Source organism: Lepisosteus platostomus, chromosome 6 (assembly GCF_059453375.1).
Source record: "Lepisosteus platostomus isolate fLepPlt1 chromosome 6, fLepPlt1.hap1, whole genome shotgun sequence".
NCBI classification, from domain to species: domain Eukaryota; kingdom Metazoa; phylum Chordata; class Actinopteri; order Semionotiformes; family Lepisosteidae; genus Lepisosteus; species Lepisosteus platostomus.
Window position 1 is genome coordinate 26,097,101 of NC_142616.1, and position 26,093 is coordinate 26,123,193.

At 33.9% G+C, this 26,093-nt stretch overlaps 1 long non-coding RNA gene across 1 annotated transcript in view; it reads left to right on the forward strand.

Annotated features, from left to right (window-relative positions):
• The first annotated feature begins 3,274 nt into the window (after positions 1 to 3,274).
• LOC148661392 (uncharacterized) overlaps positions 3,275 to 26,093 on the forward strand; it is a 106,315-nt gene continuing 83,496 nt past the window's right edge. The window contains exon 1 of the long non-coding RNA XR_015939529.1: positions 3,275 to 3,438. This is a non-coding gene — a long non-coding RNA (uncharacterized LOC148661392). The remainder of the gene's footprint in view (positions 3,439 to 26,093) is intronic.

Consider the following 26,093-nt stretch of genomic DNA (forward strand, 5'->3'; position numbering starts at 1 on the left):
TGTGACCATAAGGATGTTCCTGTCATGCACATTAGAGAGGCCCATGAAACAATAATAAGGCCACCATACTCCACACTTCACTAAGTGAAAACATTGTTAGGCACTTCCCACCTGTATGTCATTCTGCAATATAACAAAGCCTGCCCACACAAGGCTATAATGTAGTGCTTTGAGGGGCTTGTTTTGAACTGTTACCCCAGCCACCTTACAGTCTGGAACTTGTATACAGTATGTATGTATACAATATATATACTGTGTATACTTACACCTGAAGAAGGCTCCAGCTGAAACACGGAATAAACCTTTACCTGTTCCTTTGCAACTTAAGTATGCTGATGCAGCTACCAACTCAAACGTACACTGTATACATGGTATATATAGATATGTATACGCTATACTGTATATGTATACACAGTACAGTTTAGACTGTACAGTATGTGCATACAGTATGCACGTAGCATCTGAAACTTGCTTAAATAAATCTGGCTTCTTGATACTTTTCTGTTGTGGGTTTTGTATGCACAAAATCTTACTATAAAATCTTACTATGCTTGTAGATCTGGGCCACAAGAATGAAATATCATAATTAATACAGGGTGTAGGTGTAAGACTTAACAATAGGCCAGAAGCTTGAGGCTTCCGAATTATGAATTCTGCAAATGATTACTTTTTTTTCCCAACTGGCTTCCTCACTGTGGGAGCTGCTCGCTTTTGATCTTCAAGAGAAACCTCCAAGAAAACCATTTGTTCAGCTTAGTAATGCCTGAAACAGTTTTAGTGCGCAACAAATTACTATGTTCTATGCACTATGTAATTAAGATCTTGATACTTAGCTGCACAATGCATTTCAGGTCTCATAAATCAACGTGAGCTACCAGGTATCTTCTGTCTCCTTATTCCCATGCAGCAGTGCCACATTTCAGTGAGTTTATACTATTGGCAAGACCCACATCCTCTCCAGTGGCATGTATGGGATTGGGACACAAACTGTAGCCCCCACAGAGATCTTTGCAACTCCACTAGGATTTCAGTGCCATCTGGTTAGGCTGTCAGACTGCCCCAGATAGTAAGGGTAGCCAGCAGTCCCAAATAATACAATATGGCCCCTTTTTAATGAACTACTAACTGTCCCATTTTAAATTGATATGACATTTCAGCCATTTATCTCTGACATTTGTATGAGAGCTGTTTTTTGCAGCTGTGTTGGCTTGCACTATCACCAATCTCTTATTGATGTATAATGTCCTTTTTGTTGAAAATGTGTCCAGGATGTAAAATATAATGAACACATTCTCTATCACACACCTGTTAAGACTTCATTAAAAAAAGAATGAAAAAAAGGATATTTGTAACTACTAAGTCCTGTCTGCATTCCAGGACCTGTTTTTGCTTAACCTAAACAAAAATATAAACATCACAAATAAAATATCTATTTTTTATTAGCATATTAATCCATTAGAGATAGGACAATTAATTATTTTAAGAAGTTAATGCTGTTATGCTAAATATATTTGAATACATTTAGGATCTTTTAGCCATTCTTATTTATTGGCCAATAATTAAAAATGAACTCATTTTTGTAACCTGAAAACAATAAAACTTTGAGTCTGAAGATGGGTTTGTAATACCATTGAGTTCTGTCCCAGGCTCTATAGATAAAGTTCTCAGAAGCAGTTTCATAACAGCCTCCTTCATTATGCTCATGTTATTTATAAGATGAAATCTTAGGTCTAAAACTGTTCAACAGTGTAAACATTGGGGGTGTATAAAAATATTCAAAGCATGAAAAGATGGAGTCTGTTAATGCACCTCTTAAGGAGATGTATAATTACTTTATGATGTGGACTTTAGATATTTGAATTCCATTTTCTTACTAATGCTAAAGCAAATGTACATGTGTTAATGAAGTGCCTTAACTCAAAATGCAGAGTGCATATGCAGTGTGTATTTTCAAACAGTGTCATTTCAACACAGACCTCTTGCATCATGAAGTATCCCCCTTTTTGGTAAATTAATTTATACATACCATCTTAATGACAGAGCTGGTATAAAGTCATATAGAACCCATTTAATTTGACAATAGAGTCAACAAGCATTTCAATTCAGTTTCTGAATAAAAGTTAAATGTTATTTCAGAGTCTTTATTGCCCAAATGTCTCCCAGGCACCACTCACAAGCTATTTTTTACAAAATTATTCATATCTATTTAATCTTCACTTTCTAAGAATTTTTATAACAGCTGTTAATTGACAAAATAAACTAAGATTTTATTGTAAACTAAGGTGATGCTTTATAACTCATTTCAGTTTATAAAATCTTGAATTTGAGTTCTGAGAATAGAAAGATGGGATCAAACTCATCATCCTCTCAAGTGCACTTGTGCATAGGTATCAGATACATAACATCAGAACTATAGTTGGACATAGCTTTAATTTAAAAAATTACCCTATGTATTCTGACATGATTTTTCTAAACAATGTCTCCTCCCAAGATCTCTGTCTGATCCTTAAGGCTATACTCTTTGTGGAGAGAACAGGATTAACAAAATATGATTAAAGCATGCAGTGATAAAACAAGATTGGATGAATAAATTAAAATAACATGCAAATCTCTCAAAATAGCCAATGATAGCTGAGCATCATTAAATATATATGTGTAAGTGAGAGTGCACTTTCACTAGAGGCTTAGTCTATAATAAAAAATAAAAAGCAAAAAAAAAAAAAAACATTCACTCACATTATATTAATATGATATTTCCAAGGAAATTAAATTATATATTTTTAACATTCTGTTTGTATAATGATATCATGTGAGCATGGAAATATGGTCACTGTGAGTGTTACCTAAACCTTATAGCATCAAGAATATCACTCTGTTTGTAAACCTTCACCTATCTGGGTTAAGCAATTCTCTGGGACTGATACTGCACATCTTTTTGCATCTGTGTACAATGCAAATCTACAGAAAAAAATATTGGGAGTTTTATACAGAAGGAGAGGGATGGCATGATATGATTTAAGAACTGAACACTTTAAAAAGGACTTTACAGTTATTTAAAGTGGAATTTATGGCTATTATTATTACTATGGTTTTGTTTGGGGGGGGGAGGGGCAACTGGCAATCAGAGGAAAGAGCAATGCAACAGTGTGGTGAGAATCATTCTCAATTAATCAGCTTTATAAATGCAGCTTATAGTAAGGAGCCCCCTCTGCTGGAATGAAGCAGACATTTTATTGCTTTCATGGCACTTTCATTCTTTCAGGTCCCTCTGAGAGATAAGACTAATTAAGCAACAAGTTTGGATTTTTCTATTCAATTGACAAACCCATGATCTCTGGAAATGGCATCAAAAAACACTATAAAAAGAAAAGTTTGTTTTTTTGTTGTTTATGGAAAGGTACTGATTCTGCATTTTCACAGCAGAAAACTCATAGCAAGGTATTGTTTTTCTATTTCATTGCAATATCTTCTTTTAAATGTATGTCTCACTGGACAAGAGCATATTATAGTATTTTAAGAAGAATTCAGAAAACAGCAGTATACTCTGTTAATACAACTGCTTTAAAGCAAAAACAGGAAATGTTCTGACGAGGTTCGATGGTGCAAAATTAGTAATGTGGTTGAAAGTCATGTAGAGCTTCCAGGTTCTATTGTTTTCAAATAATGATTCTGTGTATTTAAAAAAAAACAAGTATAATTCCATTGGTAACAGCTCTTCCTTTAATTGTGAGCAGCATTAATTGAAAGGTGTGGTCCAGTGTCTGTTTTGGCAGTAACGCTTGTATCTTTTGTTTAAAACTCAAAGTGTTGCCTTTCCTGTTCAGCTTTCCTTAGTATTTTCTGTTTTGGTGATGTGATGACAGAGTTACAGAGTGTGTGCTTCCTTGTGTGTATGGTAACAGATGTTTATGTGAATAACAGACTTTTTTATGAAGGCAAAGAGTTTATGGCCAAATACTAATTAAAAATAATTGCATGTAAGCATTTTTTGTTCATTCCCTCTTGTACATCTTTAATCGCTTGAAATCACCTGCAGTTGAAACGTCAGGCACAGATTTGATAAGGCAATTTAATGAGGCCATCTGACTGTATATTAATAAGAAAGTGAAACAAATTTAGGTGATGTGGGTGAGTGTTGTTGTGCTCAAAATCAATCTGACTTAACTGCATGCTAAAATGAATAAAGCCCTTAGGTTTAGGATTATGCTTGTGGTTAAACTGTGGCTGTTTTTGCTGTACGACAAATACCGTACAGTATATGCAAAGAAACATGATAAACAACTGTTTCTGTATCCTAGTTATAATTTAATAATACATAGCCTGTTTTATAAAATTCTTCTTCTATTCATTAATCCTTGCCTATTTTATATTATGTTTGTCATGTGCTGAAAGTAGTAGCTGGTTTTGCAAGAATGTTCAAATAATTTCTGTCATATACCTTTGTCTTCTCTTTCAAGTACCTTCAGGTACCTTATTACTGTTTGGATTTGCACATTAATTAATTCACAATGCAACGAAAGTTAACCAATGAATAGTTTCAGGGTTATGCAAGCAATGTTACAGAAAAAAAGGCTAGTGCAGGTTATCTACTGTATATACTTTGAACACTATTTTTTGTTTTTCTGAAAGACATAGTATGCTTTGAGATTAAAATAAAATTAAGAAATAGAAATAGAAAGAAATTTTATAGGATTATTTAATACACGTACAATCAGAATTGTAAATGGAGTTTAGAGATAATGACATGACATTCAGATTCAATTGAAACAAAACCAGTAGTGACAAATGTACTGTAACAATATGTTTATTTTTGGTACTGTACATGATACATGTAACGTATATCAATACATTGTTAGAAAATTGTGTATTCCTGCTAAGGGTTGCAACATGCCAGATCCTATCCCAGAGGCATAAAGCACAAAGTGGGACTACACCCAAGACTGGATATCATTCTGTCTCAGGACACACACAGAAAAAATTTAGAGATAGACTTTAATCTAAGTAGTATGTCTTACTATGATTTACACATGCAATAAACAGAGTGAAGATACTCCACATTGGTTCTCCAGTTCAGAATCAAACCCAGGACCCAAGAGTTATGAGTCAACAGCTCTAACAGCCACATCTTCATGCCACTCCTACATAGACATTACTCATGTACATACTGTAATACAAAAAAAACAACAACAGATGTCCTTACACTGTAGACAGTGCATCATGAGATGTTTGTGTGGATAAGGTCTTCCAGAAGTGCTAGAGAAACACAGACAATCCCATTACTGCTAGAATCTGCTTTGTGACACTATGTTCAAAGCAGAAAAAACAGAATTTGGTTTCTATCCTGCTTCCTCTTCTTCACCCATTATTCAAATTCTTTGTATAATTATTTTGAATAGGAAATACTGGAGTTATCTGTAATGAATGTCATGCTGTCAGAGGTAAATGGAAACTTCCTTGAAACAATGCACCATTCTTCCAACTTGTTGCTTTACGCACAAATTCAAACAATTTTTTTACTAAAAAAATGCATCGACAAACAAGTCATTAAGTTTGACATTAAGCACAAGGGAAGATCACTGGTGTAGATTTAAATGCTGGAGCCAGCCCCTTTATTTATTTCCCTAGCTGAGCTGAGCCAGAACAATCAGCCTCCTAATTCCTCTTCAAGCCTTCTACCTGCTCCTTCACAATTCAGCAGCCTGCATAACATGACTTTTGTTATCCATTCTTTCCCATAGGTTTTAATTTGCCCGTTTGATTTTTTTCCGAGGCCCGTTTCACACACCCTGGTGCCCTACAATTTGTATTTAACATCTCATTCACTCGGTTCTTCTGTGTTTCAGTCCCCGAGATCCAACCTCCTGATATGGCTTTTATACCTTTCTGTTGACTCAATTTTATGAATGTCTAAGGACCGAGCAAATTAAGAAGCATGAACTATGACAGGCTCTGACACTGACTGTGTAGTGTACTGGCCCACACATGCTGTGCAGCATAATGATTACATTACAATCTTGTGATATTATTCAAAATGACTTCAGATAAATGAATGATAAACTAGGGGTTATGCTTCCTTTATTACAGGGTTGATAAGGTAGCTAATCAGTGTCCAAGTAAATGTCATTACATAAATTATGAACTAGACTTTGATGCATATTCCCTAAGAGTCTCTATGCACAGTGTCATCTGGTGTGGCTTTGTTGGCTGTAAAACAGGAGTAGCAGTAAAAAAGTGAATATTTATTTAACTGATGAATAGCCCCTAACCTCATTGAATAGCAAGTAAATATGTAAATATGAGTAAGTAAATAGACGCTTGTGTGTAATTGGCACCCCTGTTCTTCATATGCACATGAGGTTATAGAGAGTTCCCTAGCCCTACTAAAACATAACTATAAAGCAAGTGTTCAGGATACTGTATATATTTTTGTACAACATAGTGTGCAAGTTTTGAGGCATATATTTCTCTCATTGAATATGTAATACAATCACTGTTTTAATGTTCTTCTTTCCTACTGTTTTAATGTTATTTTGCAACATACTTTTACATTACAGATTGTTTTCAGATACTGCATTCTTCATAAGATGATTAATAGTGCTGGAAGACTGCAGATTCAAATCATTCAGTTTTTGCTCCCAGAGGATTTCAGGTTTTACCCATTGCACTCCAGCAGATCCTTAGTTGTCTCACCAATTCCAAAAAGCCACTTTAAGTCTGGGGGAGAACCACAATTCCCTGTTCTTGGTCTGTAGAGTGATTTTGAAGAGGTTTAATAATTGAATGATCATACCAAATAAAGCATTTCTAAATGAAGTGTTTATAAAGAGGATATAAAAATAAAGAATATGATGAATGTACAGTAAGGTACTTTATTTTTCCACTGTTTCTGGTATTACAGTACATGTAAATAAAAAAAATAGATTTTAAGTACAGCCTTCATAAAAAGCTGATACATCGTGGTTGCTTATTATTCTTTTGATTGTTGTATCTATTAGTATATTACAAGTATTGATAGAAAAAAACCCAATATTTACTGTATATTAACAATAAATACACAATATTTTGTTAAGCAGCAATTTAACCTGTTTGTATTGGCCAGGAAAAGGTAAGTAAAATGATAAATGACATGCCACAATTTTAAGCAAAACTGTGTAGCACTCTTAACAAACTATCCCATAAGGAGATCAATCACTCTTTGCTCATGTGACATCACCAGGCTGCTGTTTCACAATGGGCAGCATATGCTCTGTCACAATAGAAGATGATTTAAAGCAGTAATGACCAAAAAGGTGAGTGTGTCTTGGTTTTAGCCCACTTGGGATTGTTTTGGCTGGAGGCGAACCCAAAGGCTAAAAAACCTCCCAAGTGCACTGATAACACCCACCTTTGATGGCGTTATTGCAGTGAGAATGCTTTTACTGGGATTCTTCAAACACTGACCTAGAGAATTTTCACAAGAAAACTATTATACATTCCATAACTTTTGTTTTTTTTCAAAGAAGAACATGTTTGATTTGAAATCTTTTAGTTTTCTTTTCATTTATATATATTTTTTCACAATATGTGTTTTAAATACATTTAATTACAGTACATTAATTAGTAACTTCTTGTATGGACCTCTTTTAAATTTCTTAATACAATTATACAGCATATTATTAAATACTCATTAAATACTTCACAGATCTGTACAAAACTTTTAAGTTAGAAAATACGTTTTTTATTTACTGTAGTTTTAGGGTATCTATTCTATTGTGAAGATTTGTAAGCTGTACATTTATTCAAATTGGAATATACTGTACACAGTATATAATTATATACTGTACCTTTCCACGATTACAATAAACAAACATTGTACATTAGGCATAGACAACACATACTTTCAGGGTAATAATATCAAATATGCATGTTGCACAACAGAATACATTTTTGACATGATTAAATCTCAAAACCTCTTCACCCCTTCACTTTAATGTCCTTGTACCCACCACCTAACAAAATGTAAAGAGCGAAAATCAAATAGCGTTTACCTATTTTGCTACTGGCAATATCATGTTTGTTTAGACAACAGGTAAAGCTATACAGCCTGTTACACTTAAACAAAGGTTCAGCAGAGGGAAATGCCATATCATGAAATCCACATCAGTGACAACCTTGCAAAGAAGGTTCCCGCTGATGTATCTTTTTATCATTCAAGCTGGCTTGTTTTTCAAGTCAAACTAAAGGAAAATCACAGGCTCCTTAAAATACTGCCTGACAGCAGGTAGTTAGAGTGAAATGCTTTCCTCGTGCTTCCCAACTTTGTAACATCCATCCAGATGGCAGATTAGAGGCTTGAATCTGCAGGTTGGTGACAAATACATGGGTGATAGCATTCAGTTTGCCTAACTGTAAAAGTGGATTCACCATGGTTCCCTGTTTGATTGGAGACCTAACGCGTCAGATGAAAGGAGTCTCTGGGACGACCTGCTAAAGAAACAGCACACATAAATGCCAAAGACAAGTTGTGCTTGATGTAGAATCACAAACATTGCACCCATCACTGACTCAAAGGCAGCTGGTATGTAAAATTGCTTCTGCTGCTGTTGTTGTTAGTGAAATAGGGAAGTGGAGAAGGGAGGACTGGAAAAAAAGAAGCTATTTGCTGTATAATGCCTTTGGTGTTTTAAACGCCTGATGCTATACAGTACATCTATGTTTTGATTTTATTTGTATGAATTGCAGAAAACCAAAGAGTATATGTGCTTCAGTCACACAGGCATTTAGTTTGCCAAGCAAGCTTTTCAGAGTTTGAGGCAACTCTTACATATGCAAATATACTAGTGGGGAAAATATACTAAATGATATTATTTTTGATCTTATTCCTCCTACTAATTGGTCGTATGAATTTAGCATTCTATTTAAGCAATGTAAACATAAGGTTTATAACCCCTTGGTACTTGGTTAATAACTGTGAATGCACTGCATATTTGTTTTGTAATATATATAGTTTATGATAAATATTTTTTATTGGCTTTAAATAATTAAAAGTAAGTGTTGGATAAGAAATTAATACAGAATAAACCAGATATCAGTAGCATAATCTGTTTCCATGCCTGGGACAGCAACTGTTTTGCAATATAATTAAAATGTGTGCCATTGAACATAAAACACCAGCAAACTTATGTCCTTACAATTGTTATATGAATCACAATTTTAAATTTAAAAAAGATACAGTACATGTACAGTAGGCATATGTATACCAATAACCAAGGAAAACCCTTCCAGGTTAATGTGTGTATTAAAAGGATAGCGTTGTAATGACTTGTAGGTACAAATATTAATGAGCTAACACCCAGTCATAGTCTTATAGAAGATGGCACATAAAAATAATAATCTAAAATACAAGATAACAATGTTGGGAGTGATACTTATTTATTAAAGGTGACAAAGTGAGAAGAGCATGTACTGTATCTGAAAATAAAGTAAATAAAATAAGTACAATAATAAAGAACTCCAACATAAATTTCATATTTGATATTTTGTAGTTTTGTTTTTATTTTTTTATAGTAGCTCAAAATAAAACTTGAGCAATATTTTTTCAGTGTCATTGTATGAAACAGTGAATATTATCTCTTTTCTCAAGATGTTTTTTTCTTGCTTACAGCAGTGCATTTAAATATAGGGTATTTGAATCCCTGCATTTGTATTTTACTTTTATTATACTGTAAATCACTTTATTGTAAAATGGCCCATTAATAAAATTTACTTCCGCTTATAGGGGCCAATGTTCAACTGGTTTTATGAACTATGCTAACTAAAAAACAAAGAAGACTGCAATATGTGCTAAAAGAAAATAAACATATTAGCAGTGAATTTGTAAATGATCTGGATAACCCTATGAGCTGGCCTAGCAGGCGGTAATATCCTGTTTTTAAATTACATTTCAGCAAGTGAACATAATAAATCCTCTTGTGTTCAACATTTTGCTGGTAGCAACTTATAGTCACATTATTCTATTTGACCTCATTACTACTAATCATTATCACATTTTATAATAGCTGCCAGAGAGAGTGAAACAGTTAATACAGTATTTCTTGCAGAAAGAGGGCCTGTCAGGTTATTGATGACAAATTAAAATTAATAAAGAAGATCTGTCATGATTTTGAGGGAACAGAATAACTATGAGCATACAGATGATTGTGGAGGCCTCTGGGGTACTCTGTGGAGAATAATGCTTTTCGTTGTACATGCATTGTCTTGAAAGGGGCTGCTAAAACTGCCAAATCTCAGCCTTTGCCTACAAGACTCCCCAAAATAGGAACTGTATCCTGTTGTCCCTCATCGTATGTAATTTCTCCCTCAGAGAGTTATTTCCAGCCTTGCGTGCTTTGCTACTTCTTTTGAAATAACTGCTTGTTCCTGACTTGTGCACTTTTATTTATTTCTGCATAGAGTGTGTGTAAGAGTTTTTGACACAGGAAAAATTGTGTCTTCAATTACTTTGGTCAAAAGTTGATTTTACATGTCATACTTGTTTAATTTCTAGCTGTAGTCTTTTTACATGTACTCCACTATTCACGTACAGTACATACAGTATACTGTACACTGCCTTAACAAAATACAATGTTAGAGAACAATGTGTTTCTTTGGAAAGAAACACCCTGTCCAAAGTAAGAATGTCCCATTATTCCTGAGGATTTAATGCAATGACAAATCAAGCCTTTTCCTCATTGTGTTGTGCTATGGGAAACAAGGCTAATGAAAGTGACCTCACGAAAGGCACGACTACTGTATTGGTGTATACTCATGTGGTACATCACTGAAGACAATACTAGACCTTGCTAATGGGTCAGTGTATCTTGTGAACTTTGTGGGTTTATAGTAACTTGCAGAAAATATCAAATGTGAACAGTGCAAGGCTACAACCTAAAAAGCAGCTACACTAGTTCCTTACAAATGTATTCACCCCTTTCAAGAAATAGCAAGGCAGGAGAATACTTATGGAATCAAATTATTTCAGTTTTTAATTTTTCATTGCTGAGATTTAACTTCTTTCACACTTGTTTTCACACATACTATTTTCGGTTTCACATTTTGATAAAAAATATTCTCTATGTCTCATTGGACACACCAGAACTGAACAATCAATTATCTTTCCAATGTTGGGAACTGGGTCAAAGCAGTTTAATTTGATTCTTTTATTTTATTTTGGACATGCTAACTCTAAATACACTGTCATGCAGGATATTGTCTCATACGTACTGTATGATTTGTTGAACTATTTTTTTGAACACCTAAGCAAGTGTTTAGGTAATCAACTGATTAAATGTCTATACATACTGTATGTCTGCAATTGTGTCTGAAGTGTTGTTTTGGCAGCTACAGATGTGAGGTATGACAGACCATATAGAAGGTGACTTTTACAACCAAGTTATCTGCATCAGGAACTTTTTATTGTAGTAAGTGTACCAAATTTACTACTCTTTGAGCAGCATATTGAAAAACTATACATCATAATAAATAAAGCAATTCTGTATTTGGCTGAAAAATGCCAAAACCTTATTGTCTTCGCAGAATGTGAGAAGTTAGACAGCTAGACTTCTTGGCCTTATTGGTCACCAAAATGTATGCAATAGTTTGTTTTCTCTGGGTATTCTTGGGTTTGTGGGTGTATTGCTGTATTTCCATTAACTACAGTAAATAAGAAACAAGTGCCAATAAGAAGGTGCCAAGTACTCCGGTTGAAGCTGTAATACAGATTGTGTGATGACAATACTATCAACATATTCAAAAATAGTTTTTTAAATGGAGATCTTTGGGAGGTGTTGTAATTTTGGGTATGTTAGTAATTTTGTCCACATTCAAGAAGTGCATCACGGAATTACATTCTTATCTATCTACATACAGTATGCTTTCTTTGTGATGCTTTACCATTGTTTGTAAACCTCCCCTGCGACTGATACTGTATGCAGTGATATGTGTACTGCATAAGTATACACACAAACAACACACATTATATAAGCTGTTTATGCAAGTAAACACTATTTCACAATAATTATTTGTCTCTGTGTATACATACATTTTGACATAATGACTATGATGAAAAATCGATCTTATTTTATTGGGACCTTACTTTAGCAGAAAAGAGCTTATGCCTTTAAGCAACTCATGAAAAATTTAAAAGATTTAGCTGTCATCATCATGTGCAAACTCTGACCTTGACTCTAGACAGGTCTAACAGGGGGCTGAATTTTTTAGAAGGCGACGTTGTGTTCCGAAAATGAACAGAAATCCAAATGGTGTGTGTGTTGGTGACTGGGGGGTGGTGGGTAGGGGGTGGCACTGATGATAAAAGATGTTAGTGTAATTGACATTCAGCAAAATTAAGGTTTGCTATCATCTAAGAGTGTAAACATCATGATGCAAGTGTGTGTTGCTTTTTACAGAATTCACCTTGTGCTCTTTTCTTTTGACATAATTTTAAACTAATGCTGAAAGACAAAACGTACAGTATAACATCAAGTAAAATATTGAAATAACATGCGAAAATAAATACTAAAAAAAAAAATGATTAATGGCAGTGGAGAATCATGAAGACAGTCACTGTTTAATTAGAATTTGTTAGAATTTACAGCAGTTACTTTAAGCTGTTACACGTCACTGTAGTCATATTTGTGTATTACTATGGTATATAACAATTTGATATTCTGCAGCAAGCAGTGCTGGAGTCTGAGGCAGTTTTCTCTGAACGCTTGATGAAGAAGGGCTGAACTCAAAGCTTGGCGTCCTCACACTTCCTCTCCAGTGCTTTTTAACCCTGTGCTGAGGAGGTCACACGCTCCAGAGGTGGAAGGGTAATTCAATCCCCATGCTTATTCAAGGCAAGGCTGCCTTTCTGTAAGCAAATCCTGACGATTGCATCAAATTACAGAAAAACCAGGATGCCTTTGTAAAGCATGCTTACGTATAAAAGGACTAAATCCATGGTTCCTTACCTTACAAAATGTAAAGGGTTTAAAGCCCAGAAGAAATAGTACAACCTTATATGTGCCTATATACTGTATGTATAACTGTTTTTATGCATACACATTTATTTGTGTTTTAATTCTCATTCTATATATGTTTTCTAACCAAAGATGAAAAAATGATCATGGATTGTTCATCTTAGGTTAAACTTTCTAGATCTCTGTAGGTGAAACAATTTACATAGCAAGTCACATTTTACTTACAATGTTTTTTGCAGTGTTTCTGTTAAAATGTACTAGTCTAGAGAGTTTACCTTAAAATATTAATGGCCTCAGGACAAAAGAGAACAAATAGACTTTTAAATACCCACTTTCCTACAGAAAAGAACTGAGGTCTATTTTTTTTAGAAGTGTTTTCTTACAATTCAAACAAGAGCTGTTTGGATCCTGACTTCTCCATCACTTACTGTATTATCTATTGGGAACAGAATAAGCTCAGCTAAAACTAGCAAATACAATACAGTATATATTATAATGTGTGAGAGAAGAAAATCAAAAAGGGGCTGAATTGTAACGTTAGGTTAAAATGTGATATATCACATGTGATAAATGTGATAGAGAAACCTTATGTAGAATTCTAGTGCTTTGTAAAACTAATGAGTTAAAAGAAAGATGTTAAAGTGCTGTAGGCTGGCCGAGCTTGCTTTTTTGCTATAAAACATACTGTAAATACTTTGCTATTTGTTAACCAAATTGTACTTACAGTGTTGAACTTGCTGTCAGCTACAGGCAAACATTTGGGTCACATCTGAGATGAGTAAGTTGAAATTGCATAACCCCCTTTGAATATTTTACCTTCATAGCTGGTTTTACAGCCATATTTACTGTATTCTGCTCTTGGCAGTCTCAGAGCAGTGTGCAATTTTAATAGTGCTTTAGTTTGTTCGGATGCTATATATATTGTTTTTACATATCATTATTATTATACTGTACAGTAACATATGCATTTCTGTTTACATCTTGTAAACTAAAACTAAAAGTCCTTGAAAGACAAATGTGATACATTTTTAACCAGTTAACTATGACTATAAAGTGAAGTATAATGTACTCTGAGGTTATTTTTATATCCTTCTAATAAATAGTGCATAACATATGTAGATGTTGTCAAAATATGATTAAGCTATTAGTTTTCAAGTTTCCATAGTTAAAAATGTGTGCAGTATGTAAGTCAGCATAACTCATTTTTAAATATGGACAGAATCTTATATGAGACATCTTGTTCAAATTAATGCTATCATGGTCTGTAATCATTTTGCTTAAAATCATGTTAAATGAGGAGTAAAATTAAACAATATTGAATGAATTGTGTTTAACTAATTTTGTGTCACAGTATATTAGCAGAGCTTTCAAAAAACATGTAAATTACAAATAGTGTAAGGCACAGTTTATATATATGCAAATTCTCTAGCGCCATTAACTTCTTTCAGAGCTGATTTTGAACTCCTCTGTCCGAGCTCCTCTTTTTGTTTTTGGGCTTGTAATTATCTGTGCTCAGCAGTGCTCCTGTGCACTTGAGTAAGGCAAGGTGATTCTCTGAAGATGAGTGATCTATCCCAGCTATGCTATCTAAAAGAAGGATTGACATGACAGTTATCCCACTTCACAGTTCACAGGCATTATCATCTTAACATGAAGTTAATTTACCCTGAGGGTGTATGCAGGGCTGAAGTTGCAGGATGGCAGTGGACCCCTGGAGTAGAAAGAGCATATATGTCATTCTAGGGGCAGACTGAATTGAAGTTAACGTATTAAAAAACCTGTGAAGACGGTAGATCAGGGCATGATAAGACCTCATACTATCCAAGCTGGAGCAGTGTTGTTGTGGCTTCTTTGCTATTACACGTAAGCAGCAAACGTTTTCAGAGTGAATTCTACAACATCTGGATTGTTACAAATATACAATGCAATACTGATATACTGGATTCATATGAAATACCAATATTGGTATTCCAATATACCGTACAAAGATAAATTCCTATGTTCTTACATAAATTTATTAAATACTTCTCTTCATATGGAAAAAACATTTAAAAAACAGCAGGTGGGGTCCCACATATTATTTTGGATATGAATTTTTTCAATCAATTTAACAAAAACAAAGAAACGTAAAATGTATATACAGTTTTATTTTTGTGTCTATACAATTTTAAAATGGAATGAAGAGGCTCTTTATTTAATTTACGTATTTAGGTTCCTAAAAATCAGATGTCAGGTGCTAATTCAATGAAATATTAAATTACATTTAAAATTTTAAATGAAGATACTGAAAGGTCCTGATAGAGGTAAAGCAAGAAACTTGACAACATAGGCACTGACTTTTTAATTTAGTAAAAACTATTGTAAACAATATTTGAAATGGAGACATTTCAAAAATGTCAAAAGTTTTTTTTTCTTATGCCATCTCTTGAATTAGATGATCACTGCTAAGTCACCAACTGAATATTGACAGCCTTTGAGATTTCCTGCTAGCTTCTGATAATATCCCATTGTTCAAAATCCATCTGTCCTTTTTAACCTCTTTTTTGTAGCAAGGCTATCAGCAGAGGTTCCTTCTGGCCTCTACCTGTCCTAAAGGTAATATGTTCATCATGTTACTGGAATGACCTATTTAAATACTGGGAACTACTTATGTCACATCTCTGTGAATATATATAGATTCACAGTTAGTTTGTTGTAGCCTTTTCATTTTTGACCTAATTATGAAGTACATTTACTGTTAACAGTAATTCTGTAAAATCCAGTACAGTAGGATCTGTGCCTGGATTGCATGTGTGTTTGTTTAAAGTTATGAAAGTAGCCAGCTGAGCTCAGAGGCTTTAGTTTGGGATTATTAAGTGAATACACCACTCTAGTACTTCCAGTGGCTGTAGCATATTACACGCTTAGGTTATTATTTACATTTATTATTTGGAAGTGCTGCTTGACCTTTTACAAGAGGAGCACAACCTGTATTCCCTGTAACTAAAGCCACAGCTTATTACATAAAGGGATTTGGAGTATGATGCTGTACAAAGCCCTTCATAACACACTGATGTATTAAAGCAGGCAGACATGGACAGGGCACTGTGTTAGTATTACTATTGTTTTCCAACATATTACTTAAACTTCCTTCTCTTAATATAAACCAGAGCTTCCTTTAAATATACATACTGAAAACAATGGGGCATGTTGCACAGAAGGTAAGTGTTAAAATCATGTTAGTGGGAAGAACATATTGTTTCAATGAAGAGAAACATAATTTGAGGGACAATTTATGGCTTACAGGAACCACAAAAAAATGTATTCAAATAAAAGAAAAAAGAAAGACTGTTCATTTTGGAGGTACTAAGGGGAACCATTGGCTTTTGTCATGAAAACCCTTTTGATCATACAATACTCATGTGAACATCATATAAAAATGTCCCTAATGTTAACAGTGCATTAACTGTGTTCTTACACTAACCTACAGGGAATCTCTGTGTAGCTTAGCAAACAAATGCAACTTCATTTAAAACAAAACAATTGAAATTAAAATTAATGTACTGTATATATAGTATGTAATTCAAATTCCCAACTATGAATAAAAAGGTTTTTTTTAGAATTCCAGTACTTTGTTGTTTTTGCATTGTGTAACCACAAATTTAACGGTGGCATGCCTAGAGGTATTCTTTATGTTATCACAGCACTGAGCCCCCTTTTATTAATGAACAGCTTAGGGATAATTAAGAGGATAGAACCAGCCTAAGGTACTGTTGCACTGGTGGTCTCAGAGAAGTAGAGAATAGCAACTACTTTATTTAAATTAATGTGAGATGTCTACAAAAAAGCATAGGCATTGGTGGCCTCTGGGCTAGAGTGCCTGTATCAGACATACAATATTCAGGTTCATTCTGTATCAAGGTCTGCATTACAAAAATATTTTCATTGCATTAAAATATTAGTCTACAGTGAATTTGCTGCATTGACCAAATTGAAAATGTAGAACCCCATTATTTGAAAGCAGTGTCTGTGCCACCCAATCTGAATAAATAAATAATGGGGCTGTCTTAATGGAGACGCCTGCTTAAAGATAGCATCTATTATTTATCACTAGGAATTTTCTGGCAGATGAGACACAATAACATTTTTTTAATTTGTACATTAATTGTTTTAAAAGGATGTAAAGAGAGTCATGCATTGTTGAAACCCCACAAAAGCTCATCTGTTGATTTTTTTCATTCCTGTAGCCTCTCTTGAAATACAAATAATGAGTAGCCACGTACAATCAGAATACTTCAATTCAAGTTTAAACTTAAATCTGGTTGAGATTGTTTCATTGCTTATAATAAAAAGAGGAAGCAAACCATTTCCTTCTATTTAATTGACACATACCACCTTGCTTTCCAGTGAGCATTAACTCTCAGGCTTAAAGTACAAGTTCATAGAATCAGGTTTTTCATATTTCCCTGTTAAAATTAAAATAAATGCTGACTTGGCTTTTGAAATCCTTTATTTTCCATCTGCCTAATACAGAACAAATACACTTGTCTAAAATGAACAATGTCTAGCAAAGATTACCTGTTTAATTAAAAAAGAAACACTGCTATCAACTCTGTCATTGCATTTAAAATTCAAGTTTTTAAACTTCTTGCAGATCAAGGGGGCTTAGACAGATGCTATTTTTGATATTTAACAGCATTATAAAATACATTAGAGATTGGAGGGATAAAATTCAGTCTTGTTAGGTTATAACCTAACCTGCTATTTGCTGTAGCAAGGACTACTAATGGGGCTGAGACAAGATTTATTACTGCTAAGACATCCTGCTTAACATTAGCCTTGTCATTCCATTAATAATGACTGCTTATGAGCTATCTCCTTGGCATCTTTGTTGTCCTGAAAACTTAAAACACACAGTGCAATTCTTTACGATGTGCTACATTGCCCCCTCTGGGTATTCCCGGCCATTATCCCATTTGGTTATATTCAAAACTACAGTCTCCAGAGAGAGCATTAGGGCTGACCTTTAACCCAAACAATATTCCTGGTTCAAATGGCGTAATAACACGCAGTGAATATTTACAAGCATACTTATAATATAATAGAGTACTGCTGTGAACATTAGCACATATTTTCTGCTCAATCAGGTTTTGATGTAGAGCTTGGCTTGCACCCTGGAGAAATTGCAGTCCCCAATAAGCTATGCTAGTAGAACACCATTGAACCTAAACAGCTTACATAACAGAACTGAATGGATGCAGATTAGCAAGCAAACATATACATTTGAAATGCTGCATGTCCCAGAAGCATACTCTCAAGCTCCATAATGTCTCAGAGTCTGCCCACCAGAGGAATCAGCTTTGGAGGGGGCAAAGTGTGTTGCTAAATACCCAGAACTGTAGATTTTAGGCAGTAAGTGGATTAGATCAGGGATATTAACTACTGCTCAAAAATGCAGGCGCCACCAGGATCTTCAAAAGCCACACGCATTTTATTGGAATGTAACTCATTTTAGTTGTCTGTAGCGCAGGATGCAGTTCACAACATAGGACGTTGTTAGTTATGCTGATCTTATCTCAGTGCAATCTTTCTAAAGGGAAAGAAATATGTCCTTTATTTGTGTTTGGCTAACTCTAGATATTTTGTTGTTCGTCACTCCAAATACAGTGTTGTCCTGTTTCATTTATTATCAGTCCCCCTACCTCCTGCCAACCCATGGTTTCACAATAATTTTACATTTGCTCTTTCGGTTTATATGAGAGTGGGATTTGTATCCATAGATGGTAAATATTTCAACTGCATACTGTAGGTCTCAGATATAAATTGTTTTAGTAGCACAATAGAAAAGAAAATGAATAATAGACTGCAAAGGTGCTTTATTTTTTGCTGTGCACTACTATACATTCAATTACTAATGGAACTACTTGCAAATGGTTTCAAGGTCATGGTGTTGGAGAAAACCTTTTTGACAGAGCCATACATTGCCAGTAGTAATTATGTACCTTGTAAATTATTGATGTGGAGCATATGCTATACACAGTCATTTGATTGCAATCAAAACTTACTGTAAACACGGAACAGGTAAAGGTACTGTATATTTCAAGCTGAAAAGAAAAGTTGTGAAATGTTGTGTCTCTTCTCTTTCCAGCATGGAATGAACCTTTACTTGTTTCTTTGCAGCCTATGCATGCTGACGCAGCTACTGTACCTACTTGAATTACTTTAAACATGTGTTACTTTCACACTTTCAATTTCTAACTTCAGAATCCTTTCAGAAATAAGTAGTATCAAATTATAAACAGAGAAAACATCTCAAATGTGTCAGGTGAACTAACTGACTTGTAAGTTAATAGGAAATAATATTCAGCCTTGACTGTGTTATAGCACCTTTAAATTTAGAGAATGTTATAACTAATCCTTAATCCTATAATAAGACTTCAACTTTATCACACGAACATTCATGGTGAATACTTTTTAAAAAAATATATGACCATTTCCTGAATTTTTGTATTGATTTATTTTTTAATGAAAACATATTTTCTTTGGTGATCCTAAAGATTTCTGTAATTCTTCTTTTCCATGCAGGTCAAAGGGCAGTAAAATAATGTTGCATGGCTCGGGTCTTCTGTCAAATCAAGGAACTCATTACATTGCGTTCAGAAAGGAGCATATGTAGAAGTGCTCTATTACATTATATTTCACTGTACATATATATATTTCTAACCTCTCTAAAGGAAGCACTAGGTAATTGTGTTTTACACTTTGCTCTGCCGACCGTTTGTCACTTGATTAACCTACATGCAAACCTAACAACTGGATGATATGCTTCACAATTCATCTGCATCTCTTTTGCAGTCATGAGATACTTAAATTGCAAATTCTTATGAACTGTAACCCAGTGTCTTATGGCTCTTGATTCTACATTTCCCTGTAGATGGTCTGTCATCAAAGATGTGTCAAAGTTGGAATGTGTGACTGGTACCAAATGGTAAAGCTCTATCAGCTGTAATTGTGCAAGGTAGTCTATAGAATTTCTAACAGTATAGTACTATCAGAATTTTTGCAGTGATGACATATCCCTCACCCCTACCTTAATAACCTCCAATGAAGACTCTGGCATGCATTAGAATAATCACAATAATAAGGAGATATTGTATACAGTATAGTCTGAAATTAACCTATGGAAACAACTAAAATAATATTATATAAACAAATTCTTTCAGGATTAGAAAGACCTCTTGAACGTATAAGTAAGCATGTGTTAAACTGCATCTTCTATTATATGAATATTAAAGGAGGTATTGTAATGCAATTCATAGTTTATTTATGTTTAACAAGCCAGGTCAAATTTAGCTAATAAATCAAAGAATAGATTTTTAAAAAGTCGCTGTCAAACAGTGCAAGTTGTTCTCCAACATAATTACAATTAAGAACAGTTCATAGTGGATTTCACCACTATTTAACCTCGAAAGGAATTCTGTACTGATTATTGCCATTTTAATCGCTAATGGCTCTAATGGAAGTTCACACTGTGCACACATTACTGTGAACACGCTTGTTCATTAAAGCTGATGCCATTATCCTTTTTTTTTTCTAAGTTGTGAGTATGAATAATAATAGGGGAGCTTCCTTCTCCAAATAGTATAATGGCTCCACTATGATGAAATAGTAAGAATAGAATATATACTGTATATATACAGTACAGGTTTACTTTAATTGGAGTTTCTAACTAAAGTTCAAGAGAAAAACACCCATCAGTCCCATCAGTCACTGGCTCTGGGATTTAAATCTGGGCCTCTAGCTTACTATATTCCAGTGTTGATTGCTTTCATACCCATCCACTACCCCAAGACACCATCACTTCAGCATCCTTTTGGTTTATCGGCCTTATGGCTTGGCAGTCATTCCCCAAACCAAGCATTTTAAAACAAAAATGCCAATAAAGACTGCTTCTGCTTTTGCTTTATTAGGCTTTGTTTGTCTTCTGACTCTTTGTATACAATTGTGTAAACATTCCTTACAAATAAAAAAATGCATAGAATTGTTAAACACCTAAAAAAAGATCAATAGGAAATAGACATACAGTATAATAAAACTTTTTTTATTAGTTCTTAAAAATGTGTGCTATTTTATTATCTTTTACATTTTACTAATGAGATTACTTTGAAAACAACAAAAAAAAATGACCATCATGATGTTTAGATAAGATTTGGCATGTCTGTGAAAACATTTTTTCTGTAATTGTTTCTCACTATATGCTTAAGTTTTTAATGTTATCTTTCCCAAATTGATTCAGAGCTGACTCCCATAACTTTAACCTTGTGAAAACATAGGACAATCATTTTATTGTTTTGTTTTAAAATGTGACCAAATATGACTCACACCAAAGGCCATAATCAAGCAGCATTGTTATACATAATTCATTTGATTTTATAATCATTTGCTGAGTATAAATTAATCTCACTGAAAATAGCCAGAGGTATAGTTTTCATTTCGCTATCATTTAAAACCAGTAATAAATAGCATATGAGCTAATATTTATTAATATGTGCAGACTAGCCAGGGTTTTCATCTCTGGAGTTGCTACAGTGCAGTGGTTTTTAATCTATTCCTTGCAGATGAAAGTCTTGGTAATTGCTATATATTCTTCATTGTTTCAAGGACCTTTGATGATCCCTGAGCTAGGCCTTTATCAGAAGACAAAGTAATTAGGAAAGAAAAATGAAGAGGAAGGGAAAGAAATGATTGGAAAATTTAACAATACTTGGAAGAGTATTGAAGAAGGACGCCACTTCTAGTATATGCACATGCATGTCTCTATAAACAAATCAACATAAAGAGTGTAGTGAGCAAAAACAGAGTGGTATAGACTTACATGTACTATTTGTGGTTTCTCATGAAAATATGACCAGTCTCGAATATCTGCTCCTGGAGTAGGGTCACTTCAGCTCTGTCAGCTCTCATTAGGTGCAAAAAAGACCTGAATATACTTCCTTTGGCTTTAATATACATGCATTGCAATGAGAACAAAAGCATACTTTATATACTGTAAGGAGAATGACTAGTTATAGAAATGCTGTTGTTCTGTTGTCAGAAATGTTAACATTTATTTCTATAGCATAATCAACCATGAAAATATTTTATTTACTGTATGTATATTTGTGCCCACTGTGTTTGGCATATACAAAAGTAACTAGCATTGTACAGTATATGGGAATATCAACTACATTTCCCTGAATATAGTTGTATTTGTAGAGTAGTGTACACACTTGAAGATTGTTCTATTTGTTCCAATATTTGGAATTGTTTAATTGTTTAATACGGTATTAAGACTGGTTACACATTGAAATTATATTTTAACTTGTAAAGTTATTGTGCTTTGGAGGGACAATAGTTTATGTTGTATCCAGTATCAAGTTCATTCTTAAACACATAATTAATCCAGGATATCCCAGCTAAAAGGATGTGTCTAATTTTCCAAAGAATTTCCTCTTAGAGAAAATGTAAAGCTGGGTGGATTTAATCTCTAGGAAGTGAAGAGACTGATTGCAAGATTAGGGCCATCATACTGTGGTTTAGTTGAGTTTGGCTTGTCTTGCTCTCTTGTCATGAGCTGTAACCACATGGTTATGTACAGTATGTACTATGAAATACTGCATACTGCCTGCACATCTGGGAAAATGTGCATACTCTGTACTATTATTTATTCACCAAAATGTCCTATATATTTTATCTTATTAGAAGGATTTGTACATTTAACCCATACCATGCTGTTAGGAGGTTTGTATTTTGTATTTTTCAATAACATAACTATAGCTGAGGTTTATCTCTCATATAATAATAAGATGGAAGTGTCTTTTCTCTTTCCAATCTTTGATTTCATATTCTGAGCCTTCCTCATTACACAAAAAAGCATGTGTAATGTACCTTTATGTATGAGCTGTGGAGAGTTTTCTTTACAGTACCTGCTTTCTTATCCAAAGATGAGTAATACGGATAACACTAATAATGATTGATGTCATTCTGATGTCAAAGCATTAGGCCTAAATAATAGAACAGATGTTCATCACCATACATACCAAATAATTGTAAGAACTGTGGACGTTTACTCTAGTTTTCAGCTCTCTTGTTCATTTGAAGTTACCAAAAATTAATTCAGAATTGTGCAATTAATTGTATTGCTGCATTTTTTCATAAGCATTATTTTAATCATGTTTTATTTTAACAAAACATCTGGAAATGTCTGTAGAAAAAGAATCTGGGTGTCCAGGAAGATATTTTGTGGGGCATACTCGTTCTTACCTACAGTGAATAAACTGAAATAAAGCCTCAAAATCATCTACAGGGTACAGTTTGACCCAGAAAGAATGTTTTATTTTGTTTTAATTTGGTTTTGTTGCATATTGTGAGGAATTTCATTTCATCCATTTTTGGGGGTTTTCCTTTGGTTGTGAACTGAGCTGATGGCGAACATCTAGAATTTTAATGTAGTAGCACTGCGTGCAAAAAATGGTCAAATTGAAATAGATGTTTATGGGTCTGTGAACAAGAGAGAAACTAGTAATAACCATTACACCTGTCTAAGGTTAGGTTTTTATATGAATCTACAGTATGAAGTGGCATGGATGATACAGGAGAATTAAGAAACATAAAAGTAATAATTATGTACTACAGTAGTACTAATAAGGTAAATGCAAGGAAAAATAAAAAATAAAAATAAAAACAACTCCACCCTAGTATTGTGCACAGGGAATACAGGTATGTGGCCTTGCATCTGCCCTGGTGTCTGTGTGTGTGTAAAACAAGCAGCCTGCACAGAATCCCTTGGGCCTCCTCTCTCTTAGGAATACAGATCAGCTTCCCACTGTACATCACAAGTAATTGTTCACAATCTACCCTGAAATGGCACTAATTTGGTGCAATTGACAGTCATTGCTTAGAAGGATCCATGAATGACTAGGCACAGTGAGAAAAACACGTGTTTTAGCAAACTTGCAGAATCAATCAATCCAGCTCCACTTAATTTTGCTCAGTTACTTGGGTTTTGGAAAGAGGAAAGTCATGACAGGACCTAAAGTTTTAGTCTTACTAATTCCAGAAGGATTACAACTGGATATGACTATAAAGTCAGTGACTTAAGGATACTGGTTAAAACATATTTTCAGGGATTATGTACAGGTATTTTACTGTACAGTAAATGTAAAAAAATATGTGGACAATATGTGGAATGTGGATTATTTATAAGTTATACGTTTTTCATCCTAAATAGAAGTAGAGAATGGGGCAGGTGTGATATAGGTTTAGATAAAAAAATATTATGCCTCATGTCTGTCTCAGAATATAAAAATATTTATATAATTTATATAATATTTATATAACTATTATATTTTAACCAATTTTTATTTATTTTATTGATTTTTGTATTTACAGTATTTTTACATTGTAAACAAGAGGAGTCCATTGGTCCCGTCTAGCCTGTTTATTATTTTAAATCCGTAGCTAATTTTTCATCAGTTGATACAGATACAGTACGTGTGTTTAAAAAATGTATGAAAATCCTGAAATAATGCCACATATTTTATGGAACTTAAATGATATTTAAAAACAAAATGCCATGTCTTGCCTGTGATTGACTTGATAGCCTTGGGAGAGAAGGTAGCTGATCAATTTTCAGCAGGTGTTGCTTTCATTGATGCAAGCATTTCTAGTATATTCTCATGGGATGGATTCAAATTTGTCACTTTTTTTGTTTTTCTCTTCCAATCAGTATCTCTCAGACAAGAAAAGGTTACAATAATTGCCTTCTAGTGACTATAGAAAATATTGTAGTAGACAATATAAGAGTAAACTTGTGGAATTTACTACAACATAAACACGAAGTGCTATAAGACATAAAACCGCATTATTAATAAATCCATACAGCCAGTATTAGTTTGATTTGACCTGGTAGTGCATTCACCACCAACAACATTCACCTTTTACTTAATTATGCAAAGCCTTGGAGCATTCAAACCCTAATAAAAGAGATGTGCATGTTTTCTGCTTACAACAAGCACTCCTCTTGTGTGATGAACTAAAATGTAACATTTGGTAATAGTCTCTTACATCACATACAAATGTTTTTAATATATTGGCTGAAGACACAATAACAATGAGTAAATGTAGCTTCTATCAATGTCACTGTGTGCAAACTGTATCTTGATTAATCATTTTTATACTATTAAAAATAAAGGAGAATCCTAGAAAAAATAAAATTTCAATGAATTCTGAATGATTGGTGCCATGGACTTAATTCTTAATTATGGCATTAGGTTTCATTCATACCCTGTGAGAGACCATTTTTATATTAGGAAAATAAAGTGAGCAGAAGCATTCTGTAGCAATTCACAATGATGTCCCTTGATTAAATATATTTATTTAGCAATTTTACCGTAAACAGAAGCGTCAAGCACTTCATGAGCTGCAAGGAATCCCATGAGGCAGCTCATCTTTCAATGGCAAGCTCTCCATCTCAATGGTCTTGCTCTGCGGTCCATGCTGTTCCAGCGTTCATTTGAAACTCCTGTAGGATGCCATTGCATCAGGTGTTCCTAGGCATTCTCCTGTATGTACCCCTTACATTGCTAGATGTTTCTTGGGCAAAGTGTCAGCTTTAAACATAAACTCCTACCTTGTTTGCATTGTGATTGTTTTCTCCACTGACTTGTTATTAACTATTCATACAATCCCTCTTTTTGATTCTTCTAATATAAGATCTAATACAAAAAACATCATCCAGTAAATGTAGGCTCATTGACATCTTTCTTCAGTTTTCATGGTGAGGAATTTAATTTTTATAGGTCCTTATTATAGCATGCACATTCCAATAATAAACCCTAAAGTGAAAAGGGTGTAAATATAAAATACGAAGATAAATTTCTTCAGTGACTAGCTGAGTGAGTCAATGTTATTGCTATGTTTCGCATTCTCACTACTGGAGTCTGCACTGCACAGCATGTTAGCCCTTAAACAAGTGAAGCATGTTTGTTCCTTAGTCTTTGAAAAGAAGTCTGGCATATCGTCAAAGCTTTAAAGATTTTAATGTCTTTTAACTTGAATTACATTTGCTTATTTATATAAAGAAGAAAATTA